Raw genomic sequence first — 21,351 nt, forward strand, 5'->3', positions numbered from 1 at the left:
AAAAAATAGTAGGTAGTATTATAATGAAATGAGACGTTACACACGCATTATTTGTATGTTTTGATAATGTGCGGGCGTGTGTTAGAATTTAATTGAACAAATATTTAATTTGTCAAAATTAGAATTATTTTACTTACAATTACATGCCACATTACTCAGAGTAGGAAACGGTTCTTGCCTTGTTTTTATTTTTCTTTGACAAGTATAGTATCATTTATCATAAAACTAAGCTATTATTAATGACTTTAAGCAAGTCAGATAGATAAAACTTAGGATACAAATAGATTTTACGCAATTGAAATAGTTCCAAATCGACACATTTGACTTATTTAATGACATATCTTTAAAAAATATGTAAAATCGATAAGTACGCATTTCTGCTATTGCGTATCTAATATTTCTGCGTAATGATCCGTAGTATGATACGTATAAAGAATAAATGGTAGATATTCTCCGCCTAAGAATATACGTTTATTTTCTACTGGTTTGTAAATATTGTTTTATATTATCTGATCGAATACATGGATTGCATTATTATTAACTAACAGATAAAACTGTCGATTTTAACATGTACGTCGCACGAATACCTAATACATACATGTATGTATCTGACAGGAACATATCGGAAGGAGAAATTGAATTGGCAATAAGACCAATAGATCGCCGTGAAATTGTGCTGTGCGTATTGTGTCACGATTCATCCTTCTTGCGTTACACGTCTGTATTGTCAGCAAATGAATCACGCCCAATCGCTTTCAAACGTGTACCGCCTACCTATTCTTTGACGCAAGCGTGCATTATCAAATTGAAGTGGACGCGAGAAAACAGGAAGGCGATCGAGCTCAGCCTACGCCATTAAGCCTGTCGTATTGCAATAAATTTGGGTACTCGTGTCCCGCTCGAGCTTCTACAGTACGAGTCGTCCGGTCGATCAGTGTCGAGAAAGTGTGGCTTAATAGCGTGCCTGCGACGCGGTATTCCCCGACGTTCTGAACCGCTTTGCTTAATTCGTTGATTTACTTAGGACGTCACTTACTAAGTGCTTTGCTACATTTCGTAGCGACACCAACGAAAATTCCTAGAATCGTGCCAATTCGGTCGCGATTCCTATTCAATAAACGCGCGGTATTTTCGCCCGAGCTCGTCGAATCGGGTTGCTTCGAAACTCTTACAGTTCATGGCTGAAGGTTTCGCGTTGCAATTTGTGAAAGATATTCTTACCGATTAATAGAGATAAGCGAGTACGGAAATGGAGATGCAACGCGACGTGACGTTTGAAATTCGGAGGATAGAAAGGAGCGTTGGCAGAAGTCCTTTCTTCGCGTCGAAGGAGACGAAAGCAACATGACAGGGAGGGGAAAGAATCGGTAAAACAAGCGGTAGGTCTGGGACGCGGGTTACGAAGTTGGTCGCATCGTAATAAATTCGAACGGTAGCGTCCCGGCGATTCCAAGTCGATGTGATCGAGCGCACGAAAATAAAGTAAAACACAACGGTGCTAAGTCGGTTATAAACAAAGATACAAACTACTGTGGCTCGCGGGACCGCGACTCACGCATGGCTGCCGGCGATAGAAGCAGCCAGTTCCGCTTTATGATCCCATAAATATCTCAATAGGATCTTAAATTACCTCCCCGACCGGAGTCTGCGACTCCCTCAACCGCTCGCTGGCTGCTGTTCCGCCACTGCCGTTGGCTGCCGGTGCCACTGCCACTGCCGCCTCTGGATATACATTTACCCGGCCGAGTTTTCGGTGGAGACGTTACTGTTATTTATGGCCTCGTTTATCAAGGTGGCACCCCTTTCCCCTATCGTTGCTTCGATGCAGACTATCCGCCACTGCGAAGCCAATCCCGAGATATATCGCTTCGATACCAATCCGGATCTCTGGAGTGAAACAGAGTTTCGAAGAGGCAACCAACTTCGTCTCTCTGATCCCTTCTTTCAACTTTTCGCCCGAGGGCGCACCCCGAAACTTCTTTCGGTGATAAATGCTCGTGAAGAATCGCGGTCGAACGATAGCGGCAATTAGTGGTACCTCGTTTGTCTCCTTGTCTGCCTCGTGCTTGACGAGCTTGTGGCTTCGGTCTCTCATTGCTCGCAATCCATTTCCATCCCTACTGCAAAGCTACTCCTCCTTCCTCAAACTAATACGCTTTGACCGCGTATTTCCTTCTTAATCGAGCAAACAACATATTACGTTTCGTTGTTGCATGGATAGCCGAATGTATCGTTTATCTTTATATTTCAGAAACGAAGCTACTCGCGTCTTTTAAGGACTCGCATTCGTTCGACGTGATTACTTAATATACGATTGACATATGAATGGTCGTGTAGAAGCAATTTTCTAACGGCTTCGAAAGATGTCACGTGTGCAAGAACTAGTGGAATCTTTTACGAAAGTTGAGTGTTACATCTGGCTAACACGCGTCCGATCTCATAGCATATCCGCATTAACCTTTCATAGTGTTCACGTACCAGCGAAAAAGGATCGTAGTTTTAGGTTTCCTTGTCAGAAGACAAATAGCAGCAGTCGACAGGGAGCGCAGCCCACTTTGTCCCCGACAGCGTGGCGAATAAACGCCCGATCACTTTACGAGCTAGACGGGGTAAGAGTAGAGCGGATAGTGCGAACGCGAACAGCAGAAAACCGACAGGACAGACAGAGAGAAAACCTACCCTTTCTCAATTCGTACGTATCCACCTACACCCTCGAGGCCAACGATCCATTCCAGCCCCGCCAACACTATCCAACCCCTGATCCGAACCAGGAGTGTGAGAAAGGACTTCGGGGATCTCGGCCTGGCAAAACCGCAGTGTTGATGTGAAACCTGATAATCCCGAACTTCGCCACTCTACCTGATTAATTTCTGTTTCAAAGGCCATAAGATTTATAAAGAATTGACATTTTCATACTCGTCGCAATATCAGCTTCTTTGTCTATCTTTCATGCGGATGATCTGCTTGAACCTTTAGTTTTTTTCATAGTTTACTTAACTTCACAGGATTGAGAAAATGTTAAGAGCTGCGAAAAATCTTTCGGACAAAAACATCTATGAATGTTTTTATCGTAGTATCGTAATATATTTTTATTTGAAGAAGAAATCTTTATTAATAAAATGTGTATATAGATAATATAGCAGGTATACTTTAAACTTGAAAATATTTTCAATTTACAAGGCACATCGTTAAAAAAAAAAAAAAGATTTGAATGAAACAGCATGTAGAACGTATTACTGTTCTTAGAACATTTTTGTAAGCAGTTCAATATCTGTTTTCGTACAAACACTGCTGATTTTGTTTTAATATTATTCGCGACTTTTGTTGCGACAAGCAAAATTTCATTTTTCCATTAAAAATTGAAAATGATATTAAAATTTCAACAAATAAAACTGGTGGTATACAAAATCAAATAGTGCACTATGCGAGCCTCTCTTGTATAGCACTTAATTTCGGTATCCGAAACAATTTTCGCTAAATTATGTAACAAAGAGATTGTTAACTTGGAACACGTTTATTTTCATCGTTTCTCAACATTTTACGGAAAAGATACTTGTAACACTTTCAGTCTTTATAACAATATGTACAATAATAAATATTTATATACATATAATAATTATTATTATGATCTAGAATAAGTGGGGTTCCTTCTTCTTAATCACTTGGTAACAAGCTAAATTAGTTATTAAGGATCTCTTTTATCAAAGAGATCTTAGACTTAATCGTGCTTATGCCAACGCTTCTTTCCCCTCAACCACTTGATAAGAAATTAATAATAATTAAAATTAATTCTTGTTAGTGCGTTATTTCCTAAGCGGAATAACGCTTTTAACATGATCCACTCATATTTTCGATCTCTAATTATTACACAAAAAAAGTTTTATTGCAAACCGTTAAAATTGATTTGGCAATCCTGTACGCGTAATTATATTCATTTAAATTATATTTATATAACGTTAGTGACGTATGTTCTTGTAGTTGGTAAGAAAGAGGTTCCAAGAAAAAGGGTGTCGCGAGACCTTTGTAAGGTAAAAACGGAGTATCCCCACGGAGACAGCGACGATGATGGGTTACAGCTTCAAAGCGACGAATCGTTTCAGTGCTAACGTAAACTGTCCTACGACAGAATAATGGAAAGCCGGAGAAAAGACAACTGAGCAAGCATTGCTGGCGGGTGGCGGACAAAGATAAATAAATAAAGGAAACGGCGTTTGCGCGCAAAGGGAAGCGAAATCCCTGTCTTTAGCCCGGTGCAGGACTTGGTGCCTCGTAGTTGGATTGGGAGCTAATAGTGGTTGCGGTAAACAAGCCGCTTCTGCCACGGAAACATCGTGTGCTTCGCAGACTTTCCTCTTATCTTCCCATTCTTTCTTCTCGCTTTTATCCTCCTTGCCCATCTTCCGCTTGCCACCATTTCATTCTTCCTGCCTCTTTCCTTCTTTTCGTTCATCTCTTTATCGCTATTCCTCCTCCTTCTTCCTCGCGATCATTTCCGTTTCTCGATTACTTTTGTCCTCCTTTAAGGTGAATAAAGCCGAGCGATTCATTTGATAATACGATTCATCTTAGTCGTTAAAAACTTATATCGGTTTGTAGGAAGCCGAAATAAAACAAATAACAAGATACGACTTAGCAGGCGTAAATGAATGGCACAAAAAGATTTACCAATCCATTTCGACTGTGGTATTGAAGAGAAAATATTTAATAGGCTCGCACGCGATATCGATACTTAATCTCTTATAATACACAATTGCTTGTGTGAACTACTCATTTCTATACTTCCTTTCTACTCATTTGTATACTATGTCATTTGTATGTCTACTCATTTCTGTACTTCCTTTAGTAATTTTCTACATTGACAAAATATCATAGAAGCGATATTATTTATGCAAAAAATGTTTGATAATAGCTACATTAACAATAGAACAGTATAGAACAAATAATAGTTAGATGAATTATATGAATGAGAATTTAAAAAAATAATTATATATAATACCAAATTCTTAATGCTACTTATTTATCAACATAAAAAAATAAATGATTAACAACAAACGGATCAGGCTGAACAATGCGTGTCACGCATACATGCCAATGACAGAAACTATTGACTTTATCGTGGAATTATATTAAAATTAAGAGTATCGGAAATGAATGACAGTAAAATTATCGCTATATATCGCGTGTTTCGGAATGGGACGCTTGGGGTAGCCGGCTACCCCTGTTGCTCAACAGCGGTGAACATTTTGGTTACCTATACAAGGATTAATGAGATATTGTTAATGAAAATGTCACTTCGAAAACTATTAATCGTATAGGCATGATTTTCTTCATTTAATAAAAAACATTCGCAAATAATTTTGCTATAATAAATTTTTTTATAAATAAATCGCTTGAACACATTTCCACATGATGAATTTATATTTTATCTATTAGCGATTCGTCAGTGTAACATTCATTGTGTATGTAATACAGGCAAATTATCGTAAAACAATAAATCTTTTAATACGCAATACGTACATATTTTCATGTTCGTGTTCTGTTTCCTTTTGTATCCCATATATACATTGCTTACATTAACTGTGTCAGTTGGATCATTGAACTATAATTGCAACTAAATAAGAGGCAAATCATTTATGAGGCAGCTCGTAAATTACAAGTCACAGGAGATAACTGATATAAATAGATATATTCTTACTTACATTATCCAAATGTATTATACACAAATCATCATGGAAGCGCCAGTTATAATTCGTCACAAGTGCTTCATTCATCGAACTTGAAGTTGCAAAGATATTCGTCTGAGCATCAGCTAGAACATAGTGAAGTAAACAATACACAGCACTACATAAAAAAATTTAATGTGTTTTGACCTTCCATCGGAAAAAATTTTTTGGAATTTCTTCGTATTGCAATTTATAACCGACTGAAAACTAGTTAGCTTTCGCTTGAAACATTTTTTTCACATTATCAAACGTTCTTGAAAAACCATGACGACGGTTATGAGGCACGTTCTATGTTAATGGTATAACTGAATTCTTTAATACTCTTTCATCCAATATTGAAAACTTAAAATATTACGATTAAAAATGTTTTTCTCGTTAAAAAATTTATAAACTATGCTCGCTGTTTCCTCACAAGTATCAACTGATAATTATGTATGTAATCAGTATTAAAATTAAAATACAAAAAACTTAACAAGTTATCGCTATTCCTGACATGTAATAAATTTACCTTATACATATTGAATTGCGACAACGAATAATGAAAAAATATCGTAATTCTATTTGTACAGAGAATATTTGCACTATATAATATATTAATATATCATATACGTGCCTAAAAAGATGTATGTCAAAAGGTATTTTATACATAAAAATAGCAATAAATAAAATTTATTAGAAATTGATGTAGATATACTTAAATCCCGAAATGTAAATAATAAGCAGAAAATATTACGATGATTATCGTAATTCAATTTATAATAATAACAATAATAATAATAATAATAATTCAATTCATCTTCTTAACTCACCTTTTACGAAGACAGTTCATTTTATCGGAATACTTCAGCAATACTTCTTCGAAAAGGTTACTTATAATCATATGTTAATGTCGCTATGTACCGATGGAAAAGCGAAATGCATTAACTGTTGAAAGAAGCATAGTGGACGGTATAAAGATTGTGCGAAGCACATTACCGTTTATTACGTGCTAATGAGTGTGCATAATTTTACAAAGACGTATTCTACCAGAGTGCTCTTAGATTGCTTTGCCAAGCTGCGCAGTGCACATCAGTGACGTTTACTTTGATAGATATTTAATAATGCGTAAAATTCAAGAATACAAGGTTCTACTAACCGTTTTCTTTATTATAGATAACAGGGGCATACTGATTTTACAGCACGTTTACGCTCAAGCTTAACGATTGATAAACTTCTTCTCGATTATTTATTTTATAACCAACGGTTTTTTCCAAGTTACATGATTTGTGTACCGTGTACTCTACTATACAGCTAATAAAGTAGATTTTTCAGCGGTAGAACTTGGTCGACTTTCTGTTCTCGCGGAAAATTACATTCTCTGTAAGCTTCAATAAACGTAAGCCATTAATTTTAATAAAGAAGTCTCGAACGCGTTATTATGGAACCATTGGAAGGATCATTAATGGAAATACGATACCGAGTTTTACGATACCGACAAAGATAATCAAGACATTAAAAGGTATGGTTGTGGAATTTAATAAAAAATTCACCTTGCAATTCACCTTAATCGTCTTAATTTCTTAACGCTACCATGTGTTGGAGAAACGATATTGTGTATTGTATACTTGTGTATATGTTCTATATTATATATTTCATATGAGGATTAGAAATATACGTATATAGAGATACGTACATTTTTATTACAGACGATGTATAAAAGAGATCTGATATGCATCGTTTTTTCGCGTTTCATGAAATTACCGATTTACACGAATTACATGAATTAAAATGTTGATAAAAGGGCACCCAACACCAATGATTTCGACCTTGATACAGGGTCCAATGTGATTCCTTACGGAAAAATAAGAGAGGTAGAATAAAATTTGTTGACTCTCGGCTTAGTTTTCGAGAAAATCGACTTTGAAAATGCGTTGGTCTCTACGTCGTTGTTATGGCAAAGTCACGATACAAGCAACGTATAGTGCGTATCTTGTTTATAAAGAACGCTCTACACGGCATTTAAAAGTTACCGAGCTGAGGGAGAAGCACGAAGGAAATTTCGTAAATAAAAACAATTTTATTTTATCAAGTACAAAATTGTTGAAATCGTCCTCACTGTCGGATGTATCGCTGTGTTCCCCCGTGAACACTTACCACCGTATCTCGTCTTTTCAATTCTTCAAATACGTGATTAATTACTCGTGTTAACTGGTCCCGACTTTCTATATCTACACTATACGCTTTTTCTTTAATGTGCCAAATAAAACAAATAAAAATCCAGGGGTGTTAGATCCGGGGACCTCGAAGGCCAGTAGATCGTTCCTTCATGGCTTATCCAATAACGATAATCGTCGTTTACAAATCTCCTTGCTTCATTGGCAAAGTATGATATAGCGCTATTATGCTGGAATATCAGTCGTTGTCGTATACCACACGGCACATCGTCCAACAATGTCGATAAGTGCTCACGAAGAAAATTTAAATAAGTCTGTTCCGTTAGAGTATGTGGAAAAATGTACGGTCCGATTATGTAATTACCAACTATTGCAGCCCATACGTTAACGGTATACCTTTTCTGGAAACGGGTCTCTTGCGTTGCATAAGAATTTGTGGAGGACCATAGATGTGTATTATGGATATTAAAAGCACCATATCTGCAGAATTGTGCCTCATCTGCCCATAAAATGTGCGACGTAGATTGTGGATTACTATTATGTTGTTCAAATAACCAATGTGAAAATACCACTCGTGTGGTACGTAATCACGGTTTGATAATGCACGTGTTCGTGTTACATGATGCGGGTACACTCTATTATCGCGTAATATGCGACGGATGGTCCTCTCACTGACACCATAATTACGAGACAGTGATGTCACGCTAATTGCACGACTGTTGTCAATATCTTTCAAAACATTGTCTTCGATAAGCGCTCGCTGTTGCATACGGCCGCAATCTGGACGCCACGGTGCGAAAGATTCATGTTCTAAAAGACTTCGCTGCACTCTTACAATAGTTCTTCTATCCGGAACACGCCGATTAGACGCCGAACACATCGCTCTCTGTAGTACCGAACAGTAGCTAATAAATTACCCTTACAGGCTCCCAAAGCCCAGATCATATCGATGTAATCTCTGTTCGTGTAACTCATCGGTGTGTGTTTGAACGAAAACCGATCGCTCCGCGTCGTAGAGCATTCTTTGTAAACACGATATTTGTTATATATCGCTCGACGGCGTAACTATGGCATAACAGCGTGAGGACGCTGCGGGGTTTCAAATTGATTTCTCTCGAAAACTAAGCCGACAATCAAAAAAATTTATTCTATATTTTTTTCCATATTCTTGTATAAGGAATCGTGTCATATCCGCTTTTACGTGTTATTCCATCGGATCCTGTATATTGTATTATCAAGGATACTCTCACGAGCAACCTCCAACAAGCTCGTCGGTCGCTATTCTTTAAAAAGTTATTAAGAAAGATATAGTAGTACTGTTATGTACATCGCAATTTACCTATACGTAAATATATGTGACTACGAACACGGACACAGTCGACGCGATAGTCGCGTTTACCTCCCGGTTTTTATTTGAAAGAAACACCGCACGCGTTGCTCACTTACTCCGGTCACTCGTAAAAACCTAGTTCAACCCAATACCAATTCCACGTGCGAGCAAAAATTCAACTTTCGTTCAAAGAGGGTTCGATTTTCGACTAAAAATCTATTTTCCTTAAAAATTCCTTGCTCGCTTGTTTCGCTCACGTGTGGCATTGGTACTGAGTTAGATTAAATTTTTACGAACCAATGGAGTAAACGATAAACGCGTGCTGTATTTCTTTTACCGTACATAAATATCATACATACCATACATTGTCCTTCACAATTTTTTTTTTTTTTTTTGTCAATAACTTGTGAAGTAATAACGAACGACGGCGAAAACCTTCTCAGTCAGAAGTTACTCAGTAGAATATCCTTGACAGCATATGTCAAGGTCAAGGTCATTGGGACTGAGTTTCTTTCTTTGTCAATATTTAACGAACTACTGAGCTGCTGTTCCTATATATTCTGATCGTATAAATAATTTCATCTTCGAAATTGTTAATAACATAAACATTATGCTATTTTTTCTATTTTTATTCCTATAAAGTTTATCAACTACGATACATCTGTTTGCCGTCGCTACTATAATTACTATAATTTCATTGTTAAGAAATTACGTGACATATACCGTAAAGAGAGAGTAGCAAAATTTGAGAATCAGAGAAACAATGGTCAGGGGTTTGAGGCGAGCGGCAAATGGAATCGAATCTCGTTCACCATCCGTGTGTTTTACGATGAACAAGTTTGGGAACTTTGGTGATGGATGACGTGTTCGAATGTGATTATTTGAGTTTAGATACGAACTCGGTATTTGCTATGATATTTACAGTCGCGTGCAATGCGATTATTTTCGATCACTAACATCTTTCAACATTTTTATGAAAGGATAGATAGGTATTTGACAGGTTCCTTTGTCCTCGCGTATAAAGATGATAAAAGTCTTTTTTCGTTTTAATGGATTTCCACTTGTTGTCGCATATGTAGATCCTGAAAGTTTCATCGAAATCGATCAACGTTGTTACGAGCTATAAACAGTTTTTCATGACTTTCTGCAAGACTTCAGTACTAAATCTAAATATTCCTACGTCTCTCGATGCCTGTCGCCTGTTTTTGCATCAACCGATCTTTCTAAAATGTTCAGTGTGTATATACATTACTGCCATAAATCTACAAAACGTATCGTTTAAATTTTCATTACAAGCTCAGATAAAAAAGTTGAAAGAAGCGACCTTTATCATTTTCTTCGCGATTCCGACAATTGCAACTTTTTCAAAGAAACATATTTTTACGCGTCATCTAGTAAATTAATCCTTGTAACTTCTCAAAAAAGCTCAAATCGTTTGGTCCAATTTTTAAAAAGTCGTTTTGTTTTAAGTGTCCGAGTATTAATCCGAACCACTGTATACATATGGCATCTCAGTATCATACAATAACGAAAAGAAGAAGATTTACTAGAGAAATATGTTTAAATAATTATTTTTTTTTTTTAATAAAGCGTGATATAATAAAATCTGGATCATTGTGTAAAAAATATAAAGATTAAATTAAAATTTAAAAACAATTTCATCTATCGTCGCAATATTATTTTTTAACTAATTCATTATTAAACATAAAGAATCTCTTTCAAGTACCGAATTAGTCACTCGTATATTATTTATATTCTTCGTAGTTTATACTTTTAGTTTCATAGTTTATAAATGCGTAACATTTTCCAAATCCAATAAATAAGATGTTTATGTATTTTCTATCGAACGCGCAACTTGATATACCTAACGCAAAATAAAAAGAAACAGTTCTTAAAGAAGTTCAAACAAACGTGGCATGTCGATGTTTCCAGACATTATCGAGATTGAGAGTGCCAACGGCAGAGGTCGTCGGGTTGGAGGGCGAGAACTGAGTGATTTAGTGGGGTGGCTACTCGACGACTGACCGAGATAACCTGCCTGTCCACGGAACAACCCCATTTGTCCAATGTCTTCCGCTACAAAACTGCTCGCCGCCCTCCAGGCTCGCGTCCTTTTGAATAATGATCGTGCTTTGTCAACTAACGGTGCACTGATAATGCCGGATATGTTGAATGTGCCAGAAGAAAATGTCGGTTGGACTCTTTGCGTTGCTTGATAACGTTCAGCGGATGTCGCGCCACTGATGCCGTTTGTGACAGAACGATCGACTCCTCTATTTCCCTTTAACGAATTCTTACGAATGTCATCGAAATTTCAGACTTTTTCAATCGCAATCGATTCATTTCTCATCCATTTCACCGTTGAACTTCCTTTTAAACGACTTGATCAAATTTTTACTTTTGAAGCTAGAGACTTTTTAATTGCTTTACATCTTTAAATAATGTTATGCGATGGAATAAGTCAAACGTCTCAGATTTTTTAAAAGTAACAAATATGTTGCACTACTTTATTACGAACTACGTGAGCAATAAAGATGTCGTTATACGTACATTATACGTATATATTTTCTGAAAGAAGAACATACTTGTTATCTATTAATATAATCTTATTGTCTGAACTTTCTCATCAGATTTTTACCGATTTTACAGATTTTACGTATATGCATACAGATTAAGACCTTTTAGTATTTTACATTAGGTAGTAATGAAAATTTTAATTATATCATACAAAATTTACCATTTGCTTTTGTAATTATTTGTCTTCTACATATTTATGTAATTTAAACGAATAAAAGATTAAACTTATATTTACATCTATCGTAGTTTAATTTCACCTTTAAATTTATATTATTTACATTTATATACTATGCATGCTGTTATATTTTATACTATTTATATGCTATTATATATTATGATTTACGTATATTTACATTATTTATACTGTTTATTTATATTGAATGTATAAAATAGATAGATAGATGTATAAAATTTTGTCTTTTAAGAGACAAAGTTTATACTATTACAATTTGTATCAATCTTATATAATCTTCTTTCTTTACGCAAATACCTACGTCATTCGCGCTCATAAAACGATACGTAAATAAAATTTTTATCGATGTCATTTATTAAATTTTCCGTTTAGTTTAAGATAGTGATACGCCTTAAATCTTTCATACACATGGTTCATCCAGTTTTTTATATTGTATTGACAAACTAAAAATATCTAGTAACTGTCAGTTAACATTATCGAAATCATACGATAAATCTACAAATATTATGTGTCAAGACTTCACAATACTTACTTAAGTCTAATTGTATCTAGATATGGAAAATTGACATTTTGTTACCTGTCGATCAACTTATTATTTCAATAACTTATTTTAGCTTTTAGAGCAAAGTATACGAGGCTTCTCGGCAATTATACTATAATCGGCAAGATTTATGCATATGACGAATCGTTTTTGAGAAACTCAAGTTCGAAAATTTGTCGAGTAAACATGAATTGGTTAATTCGTGATTGTACAGGATTAGAAAATCAGCAACGGATTATTTTACACGTAAACATAAGTTTAAAGCAAAGAATACTATCTTTTCATGTAATGCTTCGTATTCGAAAAAAAATCGCGTTTGGAAAATCGGGTATGCGCCAATTTACAACCAAACGCGTCCAAATTCTATTTTTCCGAAAACGGATAAATTTTACATCGCATCTTTATTTAATGAATTCGTAAAAATCAAAACGCAGGGAATTTTTCACCGCCAATAAATCTTTCGTATCTGTAATTCAACACTTGTCGTTTTATCGAAAATGGAAACGAAAGTGCGAAATGGAGGAAAACGATCGATCGGCGATCGGAGGAAAAGCGTAAATGCGGTCGAAGGTTAGCGGAAAATTTTCTGTCCGATTCGGGCTATGTCGCGTCTCCGATACAAAAAGAGTCATCGATCGATATTTGCTCGCTATTCGTGCACATCGATCACATGTTCGAGATTCGAGACGCGGCGGTCTCGAGTACTGTCTCCACTCGACTCGACATAGCTCAGCGTCAATTCCGTGGAAAAACACGAGTCCTCCGTAACAACGTAACGACCTAGGACAAGATCGGAACATCAAAACACGAGGTGAACATTATCGTAGAAAGCACGGATCGAGCATAGAATAGAAGTCATCTAATAAATATACTACTTATCGCGACAATTTTCAACAGGAAATATATCGCGCATAGCAGAAGAATGAGATAGTTCGGGCACGAAGAAAGGAAAGGCTCAAGCGTATGCACAGGAGGAGCGTGAAAGTTAAAGGCAAAGGCAAAGGCAAAGGCAAAGGCAAAGGCAAAACCAAAGGTAAAGGTAAAGGCAAAGGCAAAAGCAGAGGCAGAGGCAGAGGCAGAGGCAGAAGCAAAGGCAAAGGCAGAGGCAGAGGCAGAGGCAGAGGCAGAGGCAGAGGCAAAGGTAAAAGCAAAGGCAAAGGCAAAGGTAGAGGCGAAGCGAGCAAGCTGGAAGGACGAGATCCAGTCTCGGTGAAGAGAAGAAACGAGAGTAAAAGAGAAAGAAAATCCAAGCAGACGAGCGAGGTGGGCCGTGGATTTATATCCCGGTCAACCACTTTGAGCCATCAGCGGCTCGTTTGAAGTTCAGCCGCGGCCGCGCAGACGTTATAAAGACAAACTATGCCTACGGCACCGTCATGCCCCACCACTTCATACCATAATTCTTCGGACCGATCCCTGAAACGGCCACTCGATCTCCACGAGAGACGTACTGCCCTCCCTTTAGCTTTCGGTACTCGCGCGGCAACGTGCACACGTATATGCATAGGCTCGTTCAAACGTGTACGTACAGGATAGCAGACTCGGCCCGTCGCGTCGCGTCGGCCCCATCGGGTCCTCTTCGACCCTCTTCGACGCTCGTTCGCTTCTCGCTCGCTCTCTCGTTCGCCGCTTCTCTCGACTCGTTTCCTTTACGGTTAGTGCCCGAGGGTAATAAAGATGGTTCTGCTTATGTACAACCGGCAACTGGAGGCGGAGCCAGGCTGCCCTCTGTGGGCAGGACTAACGCAAATGACTCTTCCATGCAAGATGGCGTAGGCATACGGCGCGGCGCGGCGCGCCACGCCACGCCACGCCGCGCCGCGCATTCTTCCGATCCGACCCGTTCTGCCCGCAAGCTGCTTTTATATTTAGCATGCAATGTGCAGCCTGCGCGCCGAATGCACCGCAATCTTACGCTCTACACTCCACTCTGCATTCTACTCCGCTCCGTACCGCTTCATACGCTTTGCTACGCTTCGCTCCGGACTATCTCTCGATGACCTTCGCTTCTCTCTGGTCTCTTCGTTTTGACGAGACGTCTCTTAACAGTCTTCCGCTCAGCTCTCACTGGCTCTACCATTCACCGATAAGCTAATTAACTTAACTAATAAAACTACTACTATATCGTTCTTGCTATACTTCGTTAGTGAAATCACGGTATTGGCATCCTTTTATCCTCGATCGATTTTTTTATTTTCTCTACTTTTGTAAAATTCTCTACGAAAAATATCGAAGTATCGAAAGTTAGCGACGTAGATATTTAAACGCCTTCAAATAATGCTTATTTACCACTGCTGACAAAGAGTCGAATGCACATTTATTATCGCGTATCTGCTTCCATGACGTCGTTATGCCGTCGCATAAAGTAAAACAAAGTGAAAGAATATTCACCTATACGGAACAGATACCTACTAGAAAATTGTATTAAACGATGGCAAATTAAACCTTTCGTACAATAATTTTGAACGCGATAATATTAGCAAAATTGTTTACCCATTAAAAATAGCGCAGATTGTTCGAAATAATCGAGCAGGAATTGAACGTTAAAGACAAATCGAAATAACGTTAATTAACGAAAATTAACGTTATTCGAAAATTATCATTGTACTTAAATACACAGTCGTTTAATCACGTTCGACAATTTCTTCTTTTTTTTTTTAATCGACTTTACGTTCCTGCGTTTTCGAAGAAGCAGTTAAGAAAGATTTTAGGGGGAGGAGGGGAGAATAAGTATATACCTAGATGGAAAAATGTCGGGCTATTTTTCTAAATAAGTGATCGTTTAAACGATCAAGGAAATAGGAAATGTGCTCGATAAAACGGGTGACAAGAGTTACAGGTTTTCCAAAGAAACGAAAGAACACCGATATCTAAAGCGAAACGCTAACGATTCTGTATACGTGGACAAACCAGACACGACAGTCGTTCTCGCTTCGAGGAAGTATTTCGCGTCGCGAAGAAGCCAACTGACGTTTTTCTGAGCGATCTCTGATATTCGAACGACCCAGGAACTCGCATTCCAGGTGCGGGACAAGCATGTCTCGAATCGCTCGATGCGATTTTTCGTTAGCGGGAAGAACATCGCCTCCCGAGAGACGGAAAGAGTCGATCGAGTCTCGCTGGAAGAAGTTTCCAGCTGCTAATGACGTTAAGGGATACGTGTCCCTTCCATCGAAATTCCCGTAAATCTTGCTAACCGTATAACCATTCCGTCGATTCATTGATTCCAGTAAGGGAAAGACAAGTTACTGAATAGGGGAACTGTGATTGCTTTACAAAGGAAACGGCCGCGTTGTACTACGATTATCTTATAAGATTTATCGAAGTGGTTCAAATTACTACGACAAGCTTTTTTACAGGAAACGCTACGCTGTCGTTACTGCCATAAAAAGATATAATTTTAGCCAATCGATGTAGCATGCTTAACCGTACTTTTATACCATAAATATTCCGCAATTAAACGTGCTAGGAGATATTCCCATTACATAAATTTCACACACGTACATTTCTTTTCTTTAATTTAAACTAGAGGAATCTAATTACATTTCTATTTATAAAATATTTTTTATTTTTTTTCTAACTCCGGAGTAGATACCTTCAAAGCATAGAAACGTGCCACTCTGTGAAATCAATACGGTTACGCGTAAATATTATCTAAACAAGCCTATATTCAACTGCATTAATTATTTATTTGTTAACTTGCTAATTATAGCACAACGACAATGGCAACCTTCATACATCATTGCATTATTTTCATTTAGAATTCCTGCACAATTAATGGTTATTTTTGGAAAATATTGCGTTATTTTTTGACCGGTAGTATCTAATTTGTGAGAGGAAAATTCGTTAGATTCTGGTATCGTTATATTCCGCTTTTCCAATACCTACCTACTATATAATCGAAGATACACGGATCTATCGAAATCTTGTTATCTAATCTTAATAAGAAATAAGCACGTAAAGCGATTACATACATCGTACAATGTAGATATGTACTATCGATCGATTATTTACTTCAATTTCTATTATTCGATTCTAATCGTCGCATCGTACAACTTGAAAAAGATGTTTGCGATTCGTCGTGATCGTGTTTTGGTCACGGCCTCGACTAGATTCTAAAGCGAATGGTTTCTCGCTGTACTCGTACGTCTGTACCGGCTAGTCAGCTATTCTTGCTTTCCACCATGCCCATTGTATCAACGTTGTACCGTAGTCTGGAAAGTAAGAACGAGAGAAAGAGACGCATGGCGTAGCGTAGGAAGGCCAAGACAGTTTTATAGAGACGAATTCTCGTCGTAAAAACGTCAGGGCCACCTCCGCAACTCCTGCCTGTCTTCACGAAAGCATTACGAGAGTCGGAGGATTCACAAGTTACCCTGTTACCCTTCCTCCGCGCGTTTTACCGCGAGAGACAGACGACTCTCTTGCTTCCAGTCGCTGAGAGTCCGAAGGAAGTGCTGGCTAATTTGAAAAATATTAATATGCTCTACGAAGATGGCATTTTGCACGGTACAAACGGATAAGAGAGGTTAAAATATAGTTTTCTATATACCTAATATAATACCGAATGGATATATTTTGTTTTCGCTTCTGCGTTCTATGATATACTTACCTATCGAACTCTAACTAATCGCTGGATCATTCGGAAGATCGGATGGAAGATTTAGTTGATAAACGATAGGGCAACCGGCAAAAAGACGATGAACATTTATATCGATTCGAAATATATATAAGTACTTACAAGCCTACAAATACAAGTTACCGCGAATCAACGGCGTATTTATCGCTTGTACAATTAAAATAACTACGGACGTATAGTAAGCGTAATAAATTATCGAAGCGAGATCCCGATGTATAATGACCAGACGAGGATCATTTTTCATGCGAGCCGTTGATTGGGTATGCACGTGCTATAGAGAAACATTTATCACGCGTGCATTAAACATAATTTAGCGCGAGATTTCGTGTTACGGCGATACGGGTACCGGTAACTCCGTGAAGAAAAAGCTTGACGAAAAACGGTCGGCACAGCGCGGCATCCACCTACATTAGTTGAAATCGTCTCGTTATAAAATGCGAGAACAGCAGAGGTACGGAGAGACGAAGACGAAGAATAAACAAGAGAGAACGATATGAGGGGTTTGGGGATGTGCGACAAAAATCGTGAAGAAGCATCACTGTTAAATGTTAACAACTGGAGAATTCCAAAGGAGACGCGGCCCTTTGATACGCTGGTGGTGGGAAGGAAAGGCGGGGGTCCGAGCCAGGTTTAAGACACATGCCTGCTGCCTGCTTGCTAAGTAGCGGCTTCTGCCGGCGCGTCTACGCGTCTTCGGCCTCCGAGCGCTTCGTCTCTCGTCTCTCACATTGCCGAAGACGACGAAGACAACGACAACGACGACGACGACTGATGTCGGTTCGCTTTGCCGTGGGCCACGGCTCTTCGTCTACGTCTCGCGACGATTGATGGCCCTCGTGCTACGTGCTTCGTTCTCTCTTCTTCTCTCGTTTCCTCCCTCTTCTTTTCTGCTCTCTTCACCACTCCCGTCTTGTCGTCCCATCTCTTCTCTTCTCTTCCATTCCTTTCCTTTCCTTTTCCTTCTTTTCGAACCTGCCAGCCGGAACCGCAGTCATTCGAACATCTTACATTTATGGAATATCTTGAAATCTCCGTTTCACCAGGCTCAACGGTCAGCAATCAACCGATTGTTTCCGTTGCTTCTTCGCGATCCAATGCCAAAAGCCTTTATCTCAGGAAACATCTGACTTTTCGGTCGAATACTGTGCTTCAAGCTTATCGTTCCACCGATAACGAGGGTTATGTATATATGTAAATATTTTCAAATTTTCTGCATTTCCACTCGTCCAAAATAACGTAGTTTTTATCTTGGTCTTTTATGTTTAAGTAGCTACGCATTGTTTGAACAACGACGGAGAATCGCACTCTTTCTCCAAGTCTTCCAATGTAATCGAGTCGCTTAATATTCTCGGAAAATATTTTTTACATCAATGTATAGGTAATCATTGCGTTAGGTAATCGTTAAAACTAAAATCGAACAAGCAAACTAAAAACTAAGGATACTGTTTCTATTGTACAGGAAATTGTAGGGTTCTACTAACACGGTATAAGTTCATCTGAATTCTGAATGCGCGGCCGAGGAGAAATTAGATGAATGCGCCAAATGAAGTAAAATATTTATAAATTGTGGAGAACTTTGTATAAATGCGATGAATGTTCGAAAGCAAAAGAGATATCGAAAGGGACATAGAACATCGAATATTCAACTACGTAACAAGTTTTACTTGCAGATTATTGTTTAATTTTCTTAAGTTACGTTAGCTAGCTACGGAGATAACAAGTTCACTTTATGAATCAACCACTTTCTTAAAAGTGTAACTTCGCTAAAAACTGTATGACGTGATTTATGAGTACAACGCTCGATGGATAGTTGGAAATTAATGTAGAAGTGCTTATAACCATCAATTACGCAGGAGAAGCATTTCACGATTACGATTTCACATTCAGGCAAAAGTTACCAATCCATATTATTTCAAAGTATAATAATTTAAAAGTTACGGCTGTCTAGTAATATTATTTCCTTTTAAATAAAATTCAAGATACTAGAACTGGTCATTAGTATTAAAAGTACGTACATATGTACATACAAAATGACAGAGTATCCATACACAGACCAATAAATTAAAAGAGATTATTAATACAAATCGACGATAATAAAAGTTACATAAAAATATTTTTAATTTATTGAAAATATACAATCGTATTTAAAATAAAAAATGAAACATTTTTATTCGAATTATCAGTACTTAATGGAGCGTTTGTCATACACGTATTTAGATTTACGTCTGGAATTTTAGTTTATTCCGATGGTAGTTCCCGAACGGTATTTAGACTGATAATTTCCCTACGATACGACGTTGACACGATCTATTCTTCAAGAAAATTTCTGCAAATCTTTACGTTTACTGTTTACGCTCTTTTCTAACATAGAACAACTTGGTCTCACCTTCTCAACTTCTTCACCTTGACGTCCATTCTCATGGTACGTAATGGAGAGTATAGGGTCTCTACGTTGAATCTGACAAGCTTTTTCTGGCACAATAAAAGTCAGAAAGAGGCAATCTATTACCTTCCCCCTTCAGCCTATTCCAGAAGAAGAGAGCTGACTGAACCGAAGCTTCGAGATACTCGGCGCTCTTTGATCCATTCCGCCATTCACCCGACTACTGGAATTTACTATTTACTATTTAAGGCTGTCACTTAATATTGCTGCTTCTTATTTCGTTAATTTATATATAATAGATTCACACGTACACATGTTTGTGATATGTATACTATTTAGATATACATGCGAGTATGTAACACGCGTCTATGGCATTATAGAAGTCGATCCGCCTCTGTGTTATATACCCGTGTTTCGTTTCTTCGTCAACTTTTCGAGACTGTACAATGCACAACATAGCAACAACGTCGGTGAGAAAATATATCGATCTTTCGTTGCTAACAGAGAGGAGAAATATGTAGAGTATACGCGCTTACGTGGTACGGTCGCGTAATGGTCTCGTTATACGTCACTGTGTGCGTATTTATATGTTATACACACTGCTTTGGAACCATATTACGACGTAACACTTAGTAGGGTATTGCACTATGTAGGTAATTACAGGTACGTACAAAACTACTAATGTTACTCGAAACGTTTGTCTCGATCGCAGGATAATTATTTGATAAGCCCGACGTATCGTCGAGAAAGTATCGTTTCTGAGTAAAGTGCTAGATCATTATGAAAATAGATTTTCCTCATTGCAATACACGTAAAGTAGAGACGGTGGCGTTAACAAAATACATTAATCACGTTTTCAGGAAGTGAGATATTTTTCAGTAACGAATAATTTCTGTAAAATCATTGCCGAAAACTATATGTATATACCGTGAAGTAATCCATCGATTGTGAGAAGGCTGAAAGGGTGGAATTGGTGGAATTCAAAATCAGAAGGACATTCCACTGACGAATAAAACGCTCGTAACTCGATTCAGGCAACGACCGAATGGTCGGCATCGGCTTGGCTATCCGATTGCCTTTGTTTGGATTGACAGCATGTAGAGAGAAACATAAAGATAAACCGAGTGAAGAGGAAAGAGACGGAGTAAGAGAAAGGGAAAGAAGAAAAGAGAAATGCGCGCGCGCGCGTGTACGGGTTTGTTGTATGTATACGTGTGCACACGCGAAGGGGTAGCAAGAGTGGAACAGGCAGAGAGCTACCAAAACGAAAAGAATCCAATCCGTTTGGTAAAACTGAAGCCGTAGATCTCGCGGCGCCGTTGATGTGACACGCCAGACTCCCGCGTTCCTCCAACCCTTCTTCTTCTGGCCAGTGCTGCCGGCTTCGATACCCGTCCGTCACGAGCCGTCATTAAGCCCCGACCAGATTCCTATCTGAGCAGACAGCTGAGCTCCGATCTGGACGAGCGGAGAGAGCGTCGGCTCCCGCTGACCGCGAGCATTAAAGCTGCCGACGGAAGAGCAGGGTCAAGGCTTCGACAACCCCTCAACCGTCCGTTAGGAACCTATCGATCAGTGTCGTTCTCCTCTCTGCGCCGACTAACTACTCCCGCGGTTAGATTTGCGGAAAGCCACGAGGGATCGCTGAATTTCAATGACTGACGGACGTCGAACGTGATTAGTGTTCCCCTTTTTGATCTTTGCGTTTCTTCCCCACCCGACCGATTTTGTTCCACCGTTCTGTCGTAATTGGGAAACAACATAGCCGAGAGAACGTCACAATGTTATTCCCTGGTTGAATTTACCGATCAT

General features: G+C 38.3%; 1 long non-coding RNA gene across 1 annotated transcript; it reads right to left on the reverse strand.

Annotated features, from left to right (window-relative positions):
* Positions 1-5,355: 5,355 nt before the first annotated feature.
* LOC126865353 (uncharacterized) lies at positions 5,356-14,691 on the reverse strand. The gene is made up of 2 exons (XR_007689511.1): positions 13,913-14,691; positions 5,356-13,297 (listed from the first exon to the last, which is right to left on the reverse strand). It is a non-coding gene; the product is annotated as an uncharacterized LOC126865353 (long non-coding RNA).
* Positions 14,692-21,351: the final 6,660 nt, after the last annotated feature.

Source organism: Bombus huntii, chromosome 4, assembly GCF_024542735.1.
Source record: "Bombus huntii isolate Logan2020A chromosome 4, iyBomHunt1.1, whole genome shotgun sequence".
NCBI lineage: Eukaryota > Metazoa > Arthropoda > Insecta > Hymenoptera > Apidae > Bombus > Bombus huntii.